This window comes from Mobula hypostoma, chromosome 2 (genome assembly GCF_963921235.1).
Source record: "Mobula hypostoma chromosome 2, sMobHyp1.1, whole genome shotgun sequence".
NCBI lineage: Eukaryota > Metazoa > Chordata > Chondrichthyes > Myliobatiformes > Myliobatidae > Mobula > Mobula hypostoma.
This window is the reverse complement of record NC_086098.1, coordinates 187,095,701-187,116,346: the sequence shown is the minus strand read 5'-3', so window position 1 is coordinate 187,116,346 and position 20,646 is coordinate 187,095,701. Positions and strand designations below refer to the sequence as shown.

Sequence of the window (20,646 nt, the reverse complement as noted above, 5' to 3'; positions counted from 1 at the left end):
TTTGTCAAAAATATATTTTCCTAATGAGGCATGTCCTGGATCGTGAGGGTACTTAATGATGGATGCTGCCTTCTTAAATTATCACCTCCTGAAGAAGTGCTCAGTGGTGGAGAGGGTTGTGCTCATAGAACATAGAATAGTACAGCACAATACAGGCCCTTTGGCCCACAATGTTGTGCCAACCTTCAAACCCCCCCCTCCCCCCTCCCCCCCTCCCCCCACCCACCCACCCACCCACCCACCCACCCACCCACCCATATAAACCCCACCTTAAATTCCTCCATATACCTATCTAGTAGTCTCTTAAACTTCATGAGTGTATCTGCCTCCACCACTGACTCTGGCAGTACATTCCACGCACCAACCACTCTCTGAGTAAAAAACCTTCCTCTAATATCCCCCTTGAACTTCCCACCCATTACCTTAAAGCCATGTCCTCTTGTATTGAGTAGTGGTGCCCTGGGGAAGAGGTGCAGGCTATCCACTCTATCTATTCCTCTTATTATCTTGTACACCTCTATCATGTCTCCTCTCATCCTCCTTCACTCCAAAGAGTAAAACCCTAGCTCCCTTAATCTCTGATAATAATGCATACTCTCTAAACCAGGCAGCATCCAGGTAAATCTCCTCTGTACCGTTTCCAATGCTTCCACATCCTTCCTATAGTGGAACTGGACATGATGGAGCTGGCTGAGCTGTGCAGCCTTTAATGATCCTTTTCATTGGAGCCTCCATACCAAGCTGTGATGCAACCAATCAGAATGCTCTCCACTGTGCCTCTGTAGAAATTTGCGAGATTATTTGTTGACATATCAAAGCGCATTAAACCCCTAACAATTAGAGCAGCTGGCTTACTTTCTTTGTTATTGCCTCAATATGGTGGGTCTAAGATGGAACTGAGAAAGCTGACAATAAGTCAAAGAAAAACCTTGAAAGCTATTGGAGTTGTGTCAATGTCTAATGGAAGGAATACAGACAAAGGCATTGGTGCTGTGGCCTCAGCTTGTTGAGGATTTGGATGAAGGTACAGTTGCTAAATTTGCTGTGTATACAGCTGGGAAAGAAAGTTATGAAGAGGATTTACTAAGCTGCGGCAGGATATAGGTACATTAATTGAATGGGAAAGGATATGGGGAAAATACGAAACTGTTCATTTTGGCAGTAAAATTGTTCATTTTGGTGAGTGATTACAGAGTTCTTGAGATGCAGAGAGATCTATGTGCCCATATTCATGAGTCTAATATGCAGATACAGCAATTAGTTAGGAAGGCAAACCAAGTACGATTATATGTGAGGGAAGATGAGTACAAAAATAGGGAGGTTGTTTTATCTACAAAGGGTATTGACGAGACCATATTTGAAGTACTTTTTATGGTATTTCTTTCCTTAAGGAAGATTGTAAGTGTGATGGAAGTAGTTCATATAGGGCTAGTAGAATGGACAGGTTACCCTATGAGGATAGATGGGAAACGCTGGGATTTTATTTGCTGGACTTTAGAAGGTGAGAGATGACTGAACTATAATAGATACTGAGGGGACTTGAAAAGGTAGATGTGGAAAGGATGTTTATTTTTCTGGGAGAATCTCAAACTAAAGGTTTTATTCTCTGAGGCCTTTGAGTCTTTGGAAATCTTTCTTAAAGCACAGTCAAAGGAGGACTTTTCAATATTTTCAGGCAAGGTTAGACTTTTGACAGATTAAAAAGTTACCAAGAGTACATGGGAATGAAGGGTTAAAGGTGCAGTCATATCATGGAATGACAGAGCAGTCTTGAGGGGCTGAGTGGCCTATTTCTAATTTTGTTTATTATAAAATGAGATTTTCTCCCAATTTTTAGATCAATGTGGACACAGTATAGCCTCTCCAGTGCAGTAAATTTTTCTCATTCTGTAGTATTTGAGTGTCAGATTTGCTGATTATTTTTTGTGTGTGAAAACAAGAAATAATTTTTCACAACGTAGAAAATGAAGAAAACATCAGTTGGTAGTAGGAAACAGGTACAGATGATAACAAATATTAACAGAGAAGAAATTGGACTCTCTGCTGTCTCCTACCTGATTCAGATTACATTTACAGTTTGATCATAGCAGTTCAGTATTTTTAGTGCAGGACATGGCTGATCAGTTCATACTAATTATTTCCATTTGAAAATGGTCTTAAACAGCAGCAAAGCCAGCAACACTGCAGTTGCAATGCAAGTTTAAGTCTTTACCGCTTTTTTGTTTGGAGCTTTATGTGAGGAAGTTCAGCTAGACGTTGTAATAAAATGATCAGTAGTTGATACTAATGAGTGTGACTTGTGCATCTACTTCGGTATTTCAATATTTGATAGGTTTCAATGAGGTCTCCCCTCATTCTTCCAAATTTGAGTGCGTACAGACTGACATTCCTTAAGCGATCCTAATCCTTTTATTCTTGGGATCATTCTTTTAATCCTCCTCTAGACCCTCTCAGATGCCCGTTCATCCTTTCTTAGATAAGGGGCCTAAAACTACTCAAAATATTTTTCTCTTAGGAAAGTGTATGGTCATGCACTTTGGTAGAAGGAATAAAGGCATAAATTGTTTTCTAAACAGGGAGAAAATTCAAAAATTAGAGGGGCAAAGGGACTTGGGAGCCCTCATGCAGGATTCCCTGAAGGTTAACTTGCGGGCGATTTTATTTATTTACTGAGATATAGTGCAGAATAGGCCTCTTGAGCCACACTGCCCAGCAATCCCCCGATTCAATCCCAGCCCAATCACGGGACAATTTACAATGACCAAATAACTGACCAACCCTATGTCTTTGGACTGTGGGAGGAAACTGGAGTACCCAGAGGAAACCCACCTGGTTACGGGGAGAACGTATAAACTCCTTACAGTCAGCAGTGGGATGAGTTGGTTTTAAGGAAGCAAATACAATGTTAGCATTCATGTCAACAGGATTTGTAGAAAAGCAAGGATGCAATGCCAAGGCTTTATAAGACAGTGGTCAGACCGCAATTTTCTCCCCGTTTAGAAAACAGTGTATGCTGTTATTCCTTCTACCAAAATGCATCACCGTACACTTTCCAAAGAGAAATGATAATTAAACATGAGATAATTTCAAAAAATTAGAAAGAGAGACTTTGCTATAATTTCCTCAGGATATATCAAAACACCTTTTTCTAAGTCATATTGTTGATGCCGAATCAGATGTTAACTTGTCTACAAGTTAAAGGTGTATTAAGATTTGAGCCCAAAATATTTCATCATTTATTTCCAAATCCTGCAATTTTGTCAGATGTTGTAGCACATTTGCAGCTGAAATTGTATTTGTTATGCTATTTCTTCAATTTGATATGACCTTTCATGTCCATCTTAAAATCTTATTTTTATCAGCTCTGATGCACCCTTTCCTCTCTCACTCCATCTAATTTGAGCTTCTGGAATCTTAATTGACCTCAGAATACAAGGATGTTCCTTTAGAACAGAGAGGTATTTCTTTAGCCAGAGGATGGTGAATCTGTGGAACCATTGCCACAGATTGCTGTGGAGGCTAAGTCACGAGTATATTTAAATTGGGGGTTGATAGGTTCTTGATTAGTAAGGGCATCAAAGGTTACAGGGAGAAGGCAGGAGAATAGGATTCAGAGGGATAGTAAATTAGCCATGATGGAATGACAGAACAGTCTTGATAGGCTGAATGACCTAATTCTGCTCCTATGTCTTATGGTCTTATTACACTGGAAATTTTTTCGAAAGAGTTGCTTCCTCAGTTTTTGTTTATGATAGACTGCTTGAAGCTGAACACAAATATAATTTCAGACTACCTGTATCACATAGGAATTTGGAGAAACAAGACATTACCTTTTATTGAATATAATTGCATAACAGTGCTGACACTTCCAACTAAGCTAAAAATGTTTTGTTGATTATTTTGTTTGTCCTTAGTGAAGCTTCTCACTTAAATGTCTAACGATAATCACGCAGCATTTATGGATTCTAGTTACACTGATACCATTTCTCCATGACCACAATGTCCTGGTGAAACCTTTCACCATGCTCATCACTGACTGTACCAAGATTTTTGGGGAGAAGTCTAAATGGGAATGCAGAAAATGAATCTTTAGTGCCATATTGCAATTCATGGTTTTGTATGCTTACAGCATGTTGTCAACCAGCTGCATGTAATTTGGTGCTCTGTAGTTGGCAAGAAAAAATTCATTAACATCCTTGAAAGCCTTCCATGTGATTTTCTCCAGTCCCACTAGAAGTTCTTCAAATTGCCTCTCATTGATGACTTGTTTGATTTGTGGACCAACAAAAATGCCTTCCTTAAAAACAAGCAACATATACAAAATTCTGGAGGAACTCAGCAGGCCAGGCAGCATCTATGGAAAAATAGTACATTCGATATTTTGGACCAGGACCCTTCTCCAGTCCTACCAAAGGTCTCGGCCTGAAATATTGACTGTACTTTTTTAATGTTATCTTTACATGGAGTATACATGTTTTATACAGTGCCTATAAAAAGTATTCATCCCCACCCCTTTAGAAGTTTTCATGTTTTATTGTTTTACCACCTTGAATCACAGTGAATTTAATTTGGCTTTTTTTGACACTGATCAACAGAAAAAGACTTGTGTCAAAGTGAAAACAGATCTCTACAAAGTGATCTAAATTAAATACAAATTTACAACACAAAATAATTGATAGCATAAGTAATCGCCCCCCTCAAGTCAGTATTTAGTCCATGCACCTCTGGCAGCAATTACAGCCTTGAGTCTGTGTGAATCAGTCTTAATCAGTTTTGCACATCTGGACACTGCAAATTTTCCACATTCTTCTATACAAAACTGCTCAAGCTCTGTCAGTTTGCATGGGGATCGTGAGTGAGCAGCCCTTTTCAAGTCCATCCACAAATTCTCAATTCTGGACTCTGACTTGGCCACTCCAAGACGTTAACATTGTTGTTTTTAAGCCATTGTTGTGTAGCTTTGGCTTTATGCTTGGGAACATAGTCTTGCTGGAAAACAAATCTTCTCCCAAGTCGCAGTTTTCTTGCAGACTGCATCAGGTTTTCCTCCAGGATTTCCCCGAATTTTGCTGCATTCATTTTTCCCTCTACCCTCACAAGCCTTCCAGGGCCTGCTATAGTGAAGCATCCCCACAGCATGATGCAGACCCAACCATGCTTCACAGTAGGGATGGTGTGTTTGTGATGATGTGCAGCGTTTGGCTCAATTTTGATTTCATCAGACCATAGAACCTTCTTCCAGCTGACCTCAGAGTCTCCCACATGCCTTCTGGCAAACTCTAGCTGAGATTTTATGTGAGTTTTTTTTCAACAGTGGCAAACAGTGGCCATTTCTTTGCCACCTTCCCATAAAGCTTTGTCTGATGAAGCACTTGGGCAGCAGTCGTTTTATGCGTAGTCTCTCCCATCCAGCTATTGAAGCTTGTAATTCCTTCAGAGTTGTCATGGGTCTCTTGGTGGCCTCCCTCACTAGTCCCCTTCTTGCACGGTCACTCAGTTTTGAGGACTGCCTGCTCGAGGCAGATTTATAGCTGTGTCATATTTTTTCCATTTCTTGATGACTGACAACTGTTCTCCAAGGGATATTCAGCAACTTGGAAATTTTCTTGTGTCCAACTCCTGACTTGTGCTTTTCAGTAACCTTATTGCAGAGTTGCTTGATGTGTTCTTCTGTCTTCCTGGTCTAGTTTTTGCCAGAATACTGAATCACCAGTAGCTGGACCAAGCGTATTTGCACTACAATGAATTAAAGCACCTTGACTGCACACAGGTGATCTCCAGTTAACTAATTATGTGACTGCTGAAACCAATTGGCTGCACCAGTGGTGATTTGTTTTGTCATATTAAAGGGGATGAATACTTATGTAATCAATTATTTTGTGTTTTTTATCTGTAAATAATTTAGATCACTTTGTAAAGATATGTTTTCACTTTGATCAACAGAAAAAGACTCTTTTGAGTCAGTGTCAGAAAAACCAAATTAAATCCACTGTGATTCTTAGAAACACAGAAAACCTACAGCACAATACAGGCCCTTCGGCCCACAATGCTGTGCTGAACATGTACTTACTTAGAAATTACCTAAGGTTTCCCATAGCCCTCTATTTTTCTAAGCTCCATGTACTTATCCAGGAGTCTCTTAAAAGACCCTATGGTATTCGCCTCCACCACCATCGTCAGCAGCCCATTCCATGCACTCACCATTTTCTGCGTGGAAAAAAAACTTACCTCTGACATTACCTCTGTACTTACTTCCAAGCACCTTAAAACTGTACCCTCTCATGTTAGCCACTTCAGCTCTGGGAAAAAGCCTCTGACTAGCCACACGATCAATGCCTCTCATCATCTTAAACATCTTGAATCATCGTATTCAATGTTGTAAAACAATAAAACATGAAAACTTCGGGGTGGGGGGGTTGGTGAATTTTTTTTATAGGTACTGTATGTGAAATGAGGTGAAATTAGGTACTGAACTGATGCTAACTCTTTATTTTTGAGTCAGAGCTGTACAGCATAGAGACAGCCCATTTTGGCCCATCATGTTTATGCTGGCTATCAGATTCATCTGTACTAATCACACCTATCTGCATTAATTTCTTTGCTTTTATGCCCTGCTCATTCAGTACCCATGAAGATGCCTCTTAAATATTGTTACTGTTCCTGCCTCCACCACTGCCTCTGGCGGGTCATTCCAGATGCTAGTTAATCTTTGTGTGAAAAATGTACCCCTCAGATCTCACTTAAAACACCCTGTCATATTTTCTCCCATTGTCTCCCACACCATCACTAACCTTATCAGCTCTGGAGATCTCCCATCCACTGCTTCAAACCTTATAGTTCCCACACCCCTCACTTCCCGTTTCTACCTCCTACCCAAGGTTCACAAACCTGCCTGTCCAGGTAGACCTATTGTCTCAGCTTGCTCCTGCCCCATCGAACTCATTTCTGCATACCTCGACACTGGTTTATCGCCCCTTGTTCAATCCCTTCCTACCTATGTTCATGACACTTCTCACGCTCTGAATTTTTTCCAATGATTTTAAGTTCCCTGGCCCCCACCGCTTTATTTTCACCATGGATGTCTAGTCCCTATATACCTCCATCCCCCACCAAGAAGGTCTCAAAGCTCTCCGCTTCTTTTTGGATTCCAGACCTAACCAGTTCCCCTCTACCACCACTCTCCTCCGTCCAGCGGAATTAGTCCTTACCCTTAATAATTTCTCCTTTGGCTCCTCCCACTTCCTCCAAACTGAAGGTGTAGCCATGGGCACCCGTATGGGTCTCAGCTATGCCTGCTTTTTTGTTGGCTTTGTGGAACAATCCATGTTCCAAGCCTATACTGGTATCTATCCCCCACTTTTCCTTCACTACATCGACGACTGCATTGGCGCTGCTTCCTGCACGCTTTCTGAGCTCGTTGACTTCACAACTTTCACCCTGCCCTCAAATTTACCTAGTCCATTTCCAACACCTCCCTCCCCTTTCTTGATCTTTCTGTCTATCTCTGGAGACAGCTTATCTACTGATGTCTACAATAAGCCTATGGACTCCCACAGCTACCTGGACTACCTTATTTCTTGCAAAAATGCCATCCCCTTCTCGCAATTTCTCCGTCTCCACCGCATCGCTCTCAGGATGAGGCTTTTCATTCCAGGACGAGGGAGATGTCCTCCTTTTTTAAAGAAAGGGGCTTCCTTTCCTTCACCATCAACTCTGCTCTCAAACGCATTTCCCCCATTTCATGCACATCTGCTCTCACTCCATCCTCCCGCCACCCCACTAGGAATAGGGTTCCCCTTGTCCTCACCTACCATCCCACCACCAAGCACATCTTTTCCTCCACCCCCCCTCTTTCTGCTTTCCCCAAGGATTGCTCCCTATGCGACTCCCTTGTCCATTCGTTCCTCCCCATCCCTCCCCACCGATCTCCCTCCCGGCACTTATCCTTGTGAGCAGAACAAGTACTACACCTGCCCTTACATTTCCTCCCTCACCACCATTCAGGGCCCCAGACAGCCTAGATGAGGCGACACTTCACCTGTGAGTCGGCTGGTGTGATACACTGCGTCCGGTGCTCCCGATGCGGCCTTCTATAGAGAAAGCAGGATCTCCCGGTGACCACACATTTTAATTCCACGTCCCATTCCCATTCTGATATGTCCATCCATGACCTCCTCTACTGTCAAGATGAAGCCACACTCAGTTTGGAGGAACAATACCTTATATTCTGTCTGGGTAGCCTCCAACCTAATGGCATGAATATTGACTTCTCTAACTTCCGTTAATGCCCCACCTCCCCTTCGTACCCCATCCCTTATTTATTTATTTGTTTATTTATTTATTATTTTTTCTTTCTTTCTTTTTTCTCCCTCTGTCCTTCTCACTATATCTTCCTCTGGTGCTCCCCTCCCCCTTTTTTTCCCCCAGGCCTCCCGTCCCATGATCCTCTCCCTTCTCCAGCCTTGTATCCCGTTTGCCAATCAACTTTCCAGCTCTTAGCTCCATCCCTCCCCCTTCTGTCTTCTCCTATCATTTTGGATCTCCCCCTCCCCCCTCCCACTTTCAAATCTCTTACTATCTCTCTCTTCTTTCAGTTAGTCCTGTTGAAGGGTCTCAGCCCGAAACGTCGACTGTACCTCTTCCTATAGATGCTGCCTGGCCTGCTGCATTCCACCAGTATTTTGTGCGTGTTCGCTCATATTAAACCTTTGCTCCTTAGTTATAGACACCACTTCCATGAGAAACAGACACTGGTTATTTATCCTTTCTATGCCTTGAATGATTTTTATTACTTCTATAAAGTCACTTCTCAACCTCCTCTGTTCCAGTAAAAATGGATCCAGCCTAACCAATCTCTTCATATACCTCAAGCCCCACATTCCAGGTAACATCCTTGTAAATCTTTCTGTATGCTCTAACTTAACTACATCTTTGCTCTAATGTGGTGAACAGAATTGTACACAATGCTCTAGATGCAGCATAACCCACTTTTATACAATTGTAACGTGTCCCAACTCCTGTATATCATGCCTTGGTCAATGAAGACAAGTGCATCATACTTTCTCACCATCCATGTATTCCCATGTTTAGGAAACTACGTGCTCGTACTCCAGGATCCCCCTTTTCAACAACACTTCCCAGGGCTCTGCCATTCATTGTGTTACGTTGCATTGACACAAAATGGCATGTTTCACTGTATGTTTAGATGCACGGTACATGTGACAAATAAAACTGATTGTTATCTCTCCTCCTATGGTTTAATTTGCCAAAATGTACTTCCTTACACTTGTCTGAGTTAACTTGCATATGGTAGATGGAATTTAAATTCTGTCTTCCATCTGATGTATATCCTTTTGGCACCTTTATCTATGGTTCTTCATCATCTGCTTTACCACCAATTTTGTTGTCATCTGCAAACTTATTAATCCTGCCACCTATATTCTCAACCAAATAATTGATAATTTATAACCCATCACCTATCTGTGTCAAAACTAATCACAGGCCTCCAATCTGAAAACTGTCTTCCATTACCACCCTCTGCCTCCTACCATCAAGACTATTTTGTATCCAGTTTGCCAGCTCACTCTGTATGTCATGCATTCCAACCTTCCAGACCTGTCTACCATGTAGGGCCCGTCAAAAGCCTTGTTAAAGTTTGTGAAGACTTCTGCCGATTTCAGTCCCCTCAGTTTCAATTTATGAGACATGGTTTTCTAATGCAGAAAGCCATGCTGCCTATCTCTTGTCAGTCTTTGCCTTTCCAAAGAGTAAGGGGGATGAAATGAGAAGCTGGGAGGTGATTGGTGGAAGAGGTGAGGGGCTGAAGAAGGAGGAATCTGATAAGAAGGACAGTGGACCATGGAAGAAAGGGAAGGAGAAGGTGCACAAGAGGGAGATCATGGGCAGATGAGAAGAGAAGGGATGAGAGGAGAACCATAATGGGGATGGGAGAGAAATTACTGGAGGTTAGAAAAAATCGATGTTCATGCCATCAGGTTGGAGGCTACCCAGACAGAATGTGGTGTTGCTCCGTTAAGCTCAGTGTGGCCTCATTTTCCAGGATCTTGAGCTTCCTGGGCATACTGTAAAGAGAATCACACACAAGGGCCATAGCATCTGCAGAAATGAAAGTGGTGCAGAATATATCTTCTACCATGAGATGGAATCTGGGTCCATTGTTATAACCATATAACAATTACAGCATGGAAACAGGCCACCTTGGCGCTTCTAGTCCGTGCCGAACACTTAATTTCACCTAGTCCCACCGACCTGCACTCAGTCCAGAACCCTCCATTCCTTTCCTGTCCCTATAGCTATCCAATTTTACTTTAAATGACAATATCGAACCTGCTTCTACCACTTCTTCTGGAAGCTCGTTCCACACAGCTACCACTCTCTGAGTAATGAAGTTCCCCCTCATGTTACCCCTAAACTTTTGCCCCCTAACTCTCAACTCATGTCGTCTTGTTTGAATCTCCCCTACTCTCAGTGGAAAAAGCCTATCCACGTCAACTCTATCTATCCCCCTCATAATTTTAAATACCTCTATCGTCCCCCTTCAACTTTCTACACTCCAAAGAATAAAGACCCAACTTGTTCAACCTTTCTGTGTAACTTAGGTGATGAAACCCAGGTAACATTCTAGTAAATCTCCTCTGTACTCTCTCTATTTTGTTGACATCTTTCCTATAATTTGGTGACCAGAACTATACACAATACTCCAAATTTGGTCTTACCAATGCCTTGTACAATTTTAACATTACATCCCAACTCCTATACTCAATGCTCTGATTTATAAAGGCCAGCATACCAAAAGCTTTCTTCACCACCCTACCCACATGTGATTCTACCTTCAGGGAACTATGCACCATTGTTCCTAGATCCCTCTGTTCTATTGCATTCTTCAATGCCCTACCATTTACCATGTATGTCCTATTTTGATTAGTCCTACCAAAATGTAGCACTTCACATTTATCAGCATTAAACTCCATCTGCCATCTTTCAGCCCACTCTTCTAACTGGCCTAAATCTCTCTGTAAGCTTTGAAATCCTACTTCATTATCTACAACGCCACCTATCTTAGTATCATCTGCATACTTACTCATTCAATTTGCCACCCCATCATCCAGATCATTAATGTATATGACAAACAACATTGGACTCAGTACAGATCCCTGAGGCACACCACTAGTCAGCGGCCTCCAATCTGCCAAACAGTTATCCACCACTACTCTGTGGTGTCTCCCATCCAGCCACTGCTGAATCCATTTTACTACTTCAATACTAACGATTGAACCTTCCTTACTAACCTTCTGTGTGGAACCTTGTCAAAGGCCTTACTGAAGTCCATATAAACAACATCCACCGCTTTACCCTTGTCAACTTTCCAAGTAACCTCTTCAAAAAATTCAATTACATTTGTCAAACATGACCTTCCACGCATAAATCCATGTTGACTGTTCCTAATCAGACCCTGTCTATCCAGATAATTGTATATACCATCTCTAAGAATACTTTCCATCAATTTACCCACCACTGACGTCAAACTAATTGCTAAGTTTACTCTTAGAACCCTTTTTAAACAATGGAACAACATGAGCAATACGCCAATCCTCCGGCACCATCCCCGTTTCTCATGATATTTGAAATATTTCTGAAGGAGCCCCTGCTATTTCCACGCTAACTTTCCTCAAGGTCCTCGGGAATATCCTGTCAGGACCTGGAGACTTATCTACTTTTATATTCCTTAAGAGTGCCAATACTTCCTCTTCTTTAATCATCATAGTTTCTATAACTTCCCTACCTGTTTCTCTTACCTTACACAATTCAATATCCTTTTCCTTAATGAATACTGAAGAAAAGAAATTGTTCAAAATCTCCTCCATCTCTTTTGGCTCCACACATAGTTGTCCACTCTGATTCTCTAAGGGACCAATTTTATCCCTCACTATCCTTTTGCTATTAATATGACTGTAGAAACCCTTTGGATTTATTTTCACCTTACTTGTCAAAGCAACCTCGTATCTTTTAGCTTTTCTAATTTCTTTCTTAAGATTCTTTTTACATTCTTTATGTTCCTCGAGCACCTCATTTACTCCATGCTGCCTATATTTATTGTAGATATCTCTCTTTTTCCGAAGCAAGTTTCCAATATCCTTTGTAAACCATGGCTCTCTCAAACTTTTAACCTTTCCCTTCAACCTAACAGGAACATAAAGATTCTGTACCCTCAAAATTTCACCTTTAAATGACCTCCATTTCTCTATTACATCCTTCCCATGAAACAAATTGTCCCAATCCACTTATTCTAAATCTTTTCACATCTCCTTAAAGTTAGCCTTTCTCCAATCAAAAATCTCAACCCTGGGTCCAGACCTATCCTTCTCCATAATTCTATTGAAACTAATGGTATTGTGATCACTGGACCCGAAGTGCTCCCCAACACATACCTCAGTCACCTGACCTATCTCATGCCCTAACAGGAGATCCAACACTGCCCCTTCTCTACTTGGTACCTCTATGTATTGCTGCAAAATACTATCCTGCACACATTTTACAAACTCCAAACCATCCAACCCTTTTACAGTATGGGCTTCCCAGTCTATGTGTGGAAAATTAAAATCTCCCACAATCACAACCTTGTGCTTACTACAAATATCTGCTATCTCCTTTCAAATTTGTTCCTCCAATTCTCGCTCCCCATTAGGCGGTCTGTAATACACCCCTGTATGTGTTACTACACCTTTCCCATTCCTCAATTCCACCGAAATAGCCTCCCTAGACGAACCCTCTAATCTATCCTGCCAAAGCACCGCTGTAATATTTTCTCTGACAAGCAATGAAACACCTCCCCCTCTTGTCCCTCCGATTCTATCACACCTGAAGCAATGAAATCCAGGAATATTACGTTGCCAATCACACCCCTCCTGCAATCATGTTTCACTAATAGCTACCACATCATACTTCCAGGTATCAATCCATGCTTTAAGCTCATCCACCTTTCTTATAATGCTCCTAGCCTTAAAATAAATGCATTTAAGAAATTTTCCACCTCTTACTCTCTGTTTACCACTAACGGTGCAAACAACTTTACTATCTCCTTTTTCTTCCTTCTCCCCTACATCTGTTCCTACACTCTGGTTCCCCTCCCCCCTTTTATATAGTTTAAATCCACTGGAGCCTCTCTAGCAAACCGACCTGCAAGAATATTTGTCTCCCTCCAGTTCAGATGTAAACCGTCCTGCCGGAACAGGTCCCACCTTCCCTGGAAAACTGCCCAATTATCTGTAAATCTGAAGCCCTCCATCCTGCACCATGTCTTCAGCCAAAGTGTTGATCTGCGCTATCTTACTATTTCTAAACCCGCTGCACGTGGCAGTGGTAGCAATCCTGAGATTGCTATCCTGGGATTGCTATCCTGGAGGTCCTGTCCTTTAACTTGGCACCTAACTCCCTAAACTCACCTTTCAGGACCTCCTCACTCTTCCTACCCACGTCATTGGTCCCTACATGGACCACAACATCTGGCTGCTCACCCTCCCTCTTGAGAATACTGAGAACTCGATCCGAGATATCGCAAACCTTGGCACCAGGGAGGCAACAGACCATCTGGGATTCTCGGTCTCTTCCACAGAACCTCTTATCTGTCCTCTTAACTATCGAATCCCCTATCACTACTGCTCTCCTCTTTTCCTTCCTTCCCTTCTGAGCTGAGGGCTCCGTCTTGGTGCCAGAGACACAACCACTGCAACTTGTCCCTGGTAGGTTGTCCCCATCAACAGTATCCAAAATGATATACTTATTATTGGTGGGAACGGCCACAGGGGTGCTCTGCTCATCCTGTCTATTCCCCTTCCCTCTCCTGACAGTCACCCAGCTACCTGTCTCCTGACTCTTAGGGGTGACTATCTCCCTGTAACTCCTGTTTATTTCTGCCTCTGCCTCACGAATGATCTGAAGTTCATCCAGCTCCAGCTCCAGTTCCCTAACTCGGTTTGTCAGGAGCTGCAGCTGGATGCATCTTTCACAGGTGTAGTCATCAGGGACAATTGTGCTCGCCCTGACTTCCCACATACTGCAAACGGAGCACTCAACTGCCCTAACTGATGCCTCCATTACCTACTCCTAAGGTAATTAAATTAATTTAAGGAACTTACCTGGCCTTACCTCACTTGGAGTGAAGCTCGTCCTCAGCCTCTGCTCGCCGAAGCCTCTCAAGCCAAAGCCTTCCTACTCTGTCTCTCACTACTCCATCGCTCACTCTGTTAATCTGCTTGCTTTTAAACTGTCCTGCTGCCTCACGGTCTGACTTTCACGTGCTTGCACAGTCGTGCCTTGTTCAACTGCCGAAGAAATGACCGACCCTTCTCAATCTGCTTGTTTATAAACTCTCCCGCTGCCTCACGATCCAACTTTCACGCGCTTACCCAGTCGTGCCCCATTCAACTGCCGAAGAAATGTTATCTAATGTTTGTCATGTTAAGTAAAATGGGGGAAAGCAGGCCACCCTGCTTAACCCCTCTCTACTCCTTGGGATAGGAATGAGTCCAGTCTTGGCCTCTCCATTCTCAATAAAAATGCAGGAGTCTATATACATATCTATAATGTCCACAAAAAGAGTACCAACCCCTCCCATGAACAGCCCAAGGTTTTAACAATAAGCTTTTGCATGATGGATTCAAAGGACTATGAAAAATCGACAACAAAAACCTGTCAGATTTGTGAAATTTCTTCTGGAATTACATCCCTTTTTAATTTTTGTATTATCATTCTGGAATCTTCATTTTTTAGCCAACAAAAAGTCCGTGACCCTCCTTGAACTTCTAAAACTTTTCATCTTGGCTCCAGGATCTCCCTTGGGTAGAAGAGTGTTTACCTCCCATAAAGTTGAGCAATGGATATTTTATCTCCACTAAAACTATTAAAATCACTTTCTAAAATATGGGTATTAAAATAATGAAATAAGCAAGAAATCAAAGAGAAACAAAACTCTGCTCAGCAGGTCAAGTGAGCTTTTTAGTGGTGGGACAAAGTTCACATTTGGGGCGCCATAGTAGTGTAGAGATTAGTGTAACATTATTACAGTGCCCAAGATCTGAGTTCAATTCTGCTGCTGTCTGTACAGTGTATGTTTTCTCTGACCATGTGGGTTTCCTCTATCTACTCTGGTTTCCTTGCATATGCCAAAGATGTATGGGTTAGTAGGTTATTTGATCACACCTGGAGTAATTTGGGACATGGGGTCATTGGGCTGGAAGGGGCTGCCACTGTGCTGTTTCTCTAAATAATAAACGTAATAAATAAAAAGAAATCATTATCTCAACTAGTAATGGAATGTATAATGTTGTCAACACATTCCTATCATTTATAGTCATGTCAACATCATTATGATCTAAATCTTCCTGTCTATTCTTAACACTCTGTTCTCTTTAATGTTCAAAACTCTACTATTTACCTTTTGTCAGAAATGTACTTTATTTTTTTTATATTATGAGAACACTCAGTCCTCTTTTATTGTCATTTAGAAATGCATACCTGCATTAATAAATGATACAATGTTTCTCCAGAGTGGTATCACAGAAAACAGGACAAACCAAAGATTAACACTGACAGAACCACATAACTATAACATATAGTTACAGCAGTGCAAAGCAATACCATAATTTGATGAAGAACAAACACCATGGGCACGGTAAATGAAGTCTCAAAAGTCCCTGAGTCGATCGACTCTCGAGTCCCCGATAGCAGGCGGCAAAAGGGAGAAACTCCCTGCCATAAACCTCCAGGCACCGTCAACTTGCCGATGCCTTGGAAGGAGCCGACCACAGCCGACACTGAGTCCATCCGTCTGAAAACTTGGAGCTTCCGACCAGCCTCTCTGATACAGCCTCCCGAGTGCCTTTGACTTCGCCCCGGCCGCTGAAACATGCAAAGCCGAGGATTTCGGGGCCTTCTGCTCTGGAGATTCCAGTTATCACACAGTAGCAGCGGCAGCGAAGCGGGCATTCCAGAATTTTTCCAGATGTTCCTCTGTACTCTCATGTCCGTCTCCATCAAATCAGAATTGTGCATGGTCCCCGACTTGACAGATAGCAGACATCACCACCGAAGTGGCCGCGCGCGCTGCCGTCGCGCCGCCATCTTCTTCTCTCTCCTCCTCCTTATCTTGGAGCCAAGCTCACTAGCACTCAAAACAATGTTTTTCTTACCAGCAAATTACGTTCTTCCAGTGAACTACCTTTTCTACTGGACTTCTGCTCGACTGAATGGGTTAATAATGTCAATAATAGCTGTGCTCTGAGTTCCGCAGAGCTTAGTGCATGTGGGGTTCATGCTGGCCCGGGTCAATCTTTGAATGGAAAGACGCGTTGCATTCGGAGCGATTGAAGAGCCTGAATCGATGTGCTTTGAGTGGGCTGCACCCTCATTACAGATCGGCCTGTTCAAACTAAGGGAAGCAGCACACTTAGAATAGTGACAAGCAATTAGGTGACATTCACCTAATTTATTGCACTTGTGTGCCCTACTAAATGCTTCTTAAAACATTAAAAACCATAAAACCCTCATTACATAAATTACAAATAAAATTCTGACTAGGATACATAACAATAAAATTAAAATCCTGTTGGGATTCTACATTAATAACAATATCTACTTGTCTCAATACCATTGCACTACCATCATCACAAGACCCTAATCCTGTGCTATTAACAACACCATTAATATGAATAGAATAGCTATTAACATTAGCACCATGACAGTTATGCTCATTATGACTATTAACATTATCAGTAAAACTGTTTCTTCCTTAAAAATATTACCAAAACTGCCATTACTGTTAAGAAACAAACTAAAAGATTTTAAATAATTAAGGCTACCCTCTCCAGAAACATGTATTTCTATCACAAAGAACATTAAAACTACCTGGTGGTCAAACATCAAATGCAATAAAATCAGTAAAATTTGAATTATAAAAAAATCGCAGTCCTGCCAGAAAATTTTAAAAGATCATCATCCTCAATATCAATTAAGATGCCAGGGTCACCTCCCATTGGCAGGGGACTACCATCAACCCTGGGAGTTAAAATTTAATACAAATTCATTCTCAGTGATTTATGTTCCTGAGTTTATGTTGATCTGATTGGGTCTGAGAAGCCCTGACCACAAAATCTACATTTATAGCAGGAAGGCCTGACAACCAACCCTGTGGGACCATTTTTACCCTGTTTTTTCTCCTCCCATCTGGAAATGAAAACATCTCGAAAGAGTCCTCTCAACATGTTTTCTAAAGGCCCGTTTACTCAAATTCTTCTTGAGAATTCTGTTAGTCAGCTGAAGCTGTTCAAGACGCACCAAGGAGGAGGTGGAACTGCATGTTGACCCACTGGAAAAGAAGAAAGCCACTGACAAGCAAAGTCGGTCCTGATGAAGGATCTCGGCCTGAAATGTCGACTGTTTTCTCTTTTCCATAGATGCTGCCTGACCTGCTGAGTTCCTCCTGCATTTTGTGTGTTTTGCTTTGATTTCCAGCATCTGCAACTTTGTCTTTTTCAACAAGCAAAGTTGCCTTGCTGAGTAAGCTGTATTAGAAATCACAATTCCATACGCCCCAACAGTATCTCCCTTCATTATCACTTTCCACACCGATCTCACTATCTTCTGCATCCTTCTCTTTGGTAAATATCTATGCAATGCACTAATCTGGGACTGTCCACATCCTCTGCCTTCAAGCACATGTTCCTCCTTCAGTGGTCCTAGTAATCCTCTTGTAAGTGATGTATATTTTAGAATGCCTTAGGATTCTCTTTAACCTTGTATGCCAAGGCCTTTCAAGGCCATTCTTGGCTCTTCTAATTACTACTTTGTGTTTTTTTCTAGCTTTTTTATAATCTTTAGGGGCTCAGTTTGCTTTTAGCTTCCTAAACCTTGCGTTCACTTCCTTTTTCTTGTTGCCTATGTTCACCACTTCTCTCAACGTCCAAAGTTCCGTTGTCTCCCCATTGCTGACCTTTCCTACTGGAACATATCTGTCCTGCATTCTGTGCTGTTGGTTTTTAAACACCCTCCAAGTGTCAGGTGTGAATTTGCCCAGAGACGACTCTCCCCAATTAACAATTCATAGTTCCTGTCTAATACTTTTGTAATTTAATTTAATATTCTTCTGCTAGATCCATATTTTTTTATTATCGAGAGCTATCTGAACACTTAAGGAGTTGTGGTCACTGTCCCCTGACTGTTTTCGCATTGAAAGGTAATATCCAACATCAGGTCTTCTATGGCATCTCCTCTTATTGGACATTCAGTGAGATCAGGGTTAAATTCATAACTTAACCATGATGCATTTTTAGTTTCATGAGCTTAAAATATAACAGGAGTTTTATTTTTTGTATAATATAGAAGTGAAGGAATAAAGGCAGTTCAACACTACCTACTTTGTCACTGTACTTCCTCTGTATACATCAATCCCAGAAAATGGATTTACGATTGAAGGCTGTTTCCATGCAAAATCTATGTTAATAATTTAGGTCTATAGCTTTCAGAACTTGAGAGTTTGAAACTATTATTATTGCCACATTATTGGGTCATTCAGGTAATGATTAAGGCCTTTATTTGATATGTTGTTTGAAGAACTGAAATTGCAATCCTGTCCTTGTTCCTGTAAATGTTGAGTTTCGAAGGTTTATTTAGTGTGTAGTTGGATTTCCAGTAAGGAGCTAGAAACCAAATGCAAGATGTGTTTTGGCCAAAATTTGGAGTTTCAAATGAATTTGCAAACTTAGAAGCTGTTGACTTGAGATGGGATGAATTCTCTGGAAAATTATTTTATCTTAGTTTAATATTGAATGAGTTAAATGCAAAGTATTGATGTGGCATGCTGGCTTAAATTTATGAAGTAAAAGATAAAAATTAGCTTTAAATGTCACATGTACATCAAAACATAGAGTAAAATGTGTCGTTTGTATCACTGTTTGCGATCAGCTGGGGGAAGCCCCCAAATGTTGTCATGCTTCTGGTGCCAACACAGCATACTCACAGCTTACTGACACTAACTGGTATGTCTTTTTGGAAAGTGGACAGAAACACAGGTACCCAAAGGAAGCGTGCGATCACGGAGCGAATATGCAAACTCCTTATAAACAGCAGTTGGATTTGAATCCCGATCTTCTGATCGCTGGCGCTGTAATAGCATTACACTAACCATTACGTCACAGTGACAGCCCGAAACAGTAAGCTGCATTCCCTAGAATTTAATTCCAGTCCTGTTTGGGGAAAGGAAGTCCATGAAGTTACGTTGGCACATGCAATATTGAATGCTTAGGAAAATGTTCTTTTGCAGTGATGGCCTTCTATCCCATAGATGATAGTTCGTACCTTATGATCTGCTCCATGTTGAACATTGTCTGATATTTCCCAGAAGTCCTGCATGGCAGTGTCTGCTACACTTGCAGCGTATGACCGCAGATCACCGTTTGTTCCTTTGCACTCTTCAGTGTTCTGCCTTTCACTGGGTAAAGTCCTATCCTGGTCTGTCCTCCTAAAGTGCTACATCTCACAGTTGTCTGCATTAAATATCGCAGAATCAAATATCGCTGTGATGATTGTACACTCCTTATCAATTGTTTGGCGACAATAAAGTAAAGTAAATTTCATCTGCCATTTTTCAGCCTATTTTGCAAGCTGGTTCAGATCCAGCTTCTAGCTTTGATAGCCTTACTTGCCATCCACTGCGCCCCCAGTCTTAGTTTACCACATCCGAATTATTAATATAGCTCTGACAAGTAACAACCAACCCAGCACCAATCCCAGAGGGACACCTACAATCACAGGTCTCCAGTCAGTGAGGCAACCATCTACTACCACTGTTGAATCCAGTTTACTACTTCATCCTGAATGAGAAATGATTGAACACTCTGAACTAGTCTCTCATGTGGGACCTAGTCAAAGGCTTCACTAAAGTCCACATACATATCATCCACTGCCTTGTCTTTGTTTACTTTCCTAATAACCTCCTCAAAAAAAAACTCGAGATTGGTTAGACATAACCTACCATGCCCAAGGACATGTTGACTATCCCTAATCAGTTATATTCTCTGCTGGTAATGCAGTCCTTTGCACTCTTGAGGATATGGTACTTGATGTCCTGCAGAAGTTGGGAGTTTGAGCCACATTGAAGAGCAAGTGGATGTGTTGGAACCTGTAAATCACAGAAACTATGACCAATAATAAATTTAACCAAAAATCTAAGAAACAGATGTCGAACACTTGTGTGACCTCAGTGTATGACTGAAATACTCGAACAGTTAAATGGTTGACTAACAATGAAATCGATTCTGTGCGTCAACATGCTTAAAACTAACAGTGGGGGGGGGGAGCTAATTCCGTTAACTACCTGTTGCCTTTTAGCTTCTAGCTTGCTTCACTGCCACAGAAGAATTTCTTTCTCAGCGTTGTGGATTGGTCTCACAGACTGTTTCTGATATACTGGAAATTGCAGATTCTCCTTGACTCTTATCTGTTGGTCTCATTTTTCTTTCTCACTGACACAGCCCATGTATTTTTTGCAATGTAAGGGTTTCTATTTACCTGGGAAGCATGTAGTGCAATTACACAGGGTTGTGCTTATTCCTTCAGTTAACTTAGTATAGA

At 41.6% G+C, this 20,646-nt stretch overlaps 1 protein-coding gene across 3 annotated transcripts in view; it reads left to right on the top strand.

The window, feature by feature from the left end:
- LOC134342748 (phosphatidate phosphatase LPIN2-like) overlaps positions 1–20,646 on the top strand; it is an 81,593-nt gene that overhangs the window by 8,073 nt on the left and 52,874 nt on the right. The window contains exon 1 of one of the 3 annotated variants that reach the window (XM_063041256.1): positions 19,084–19,226. The exons of the other annotated variants lie outside the window; for them this stretch is intronic. The gene's annotated coding sequence lies outside the window, so the exon portion shown is untranslated. Of the gene's footprint in view, positions 1–19,083; positions 19,227–20,646 lie in introns of those variants that run through there. 3 annotated transcript variants of the gene reach the window in all.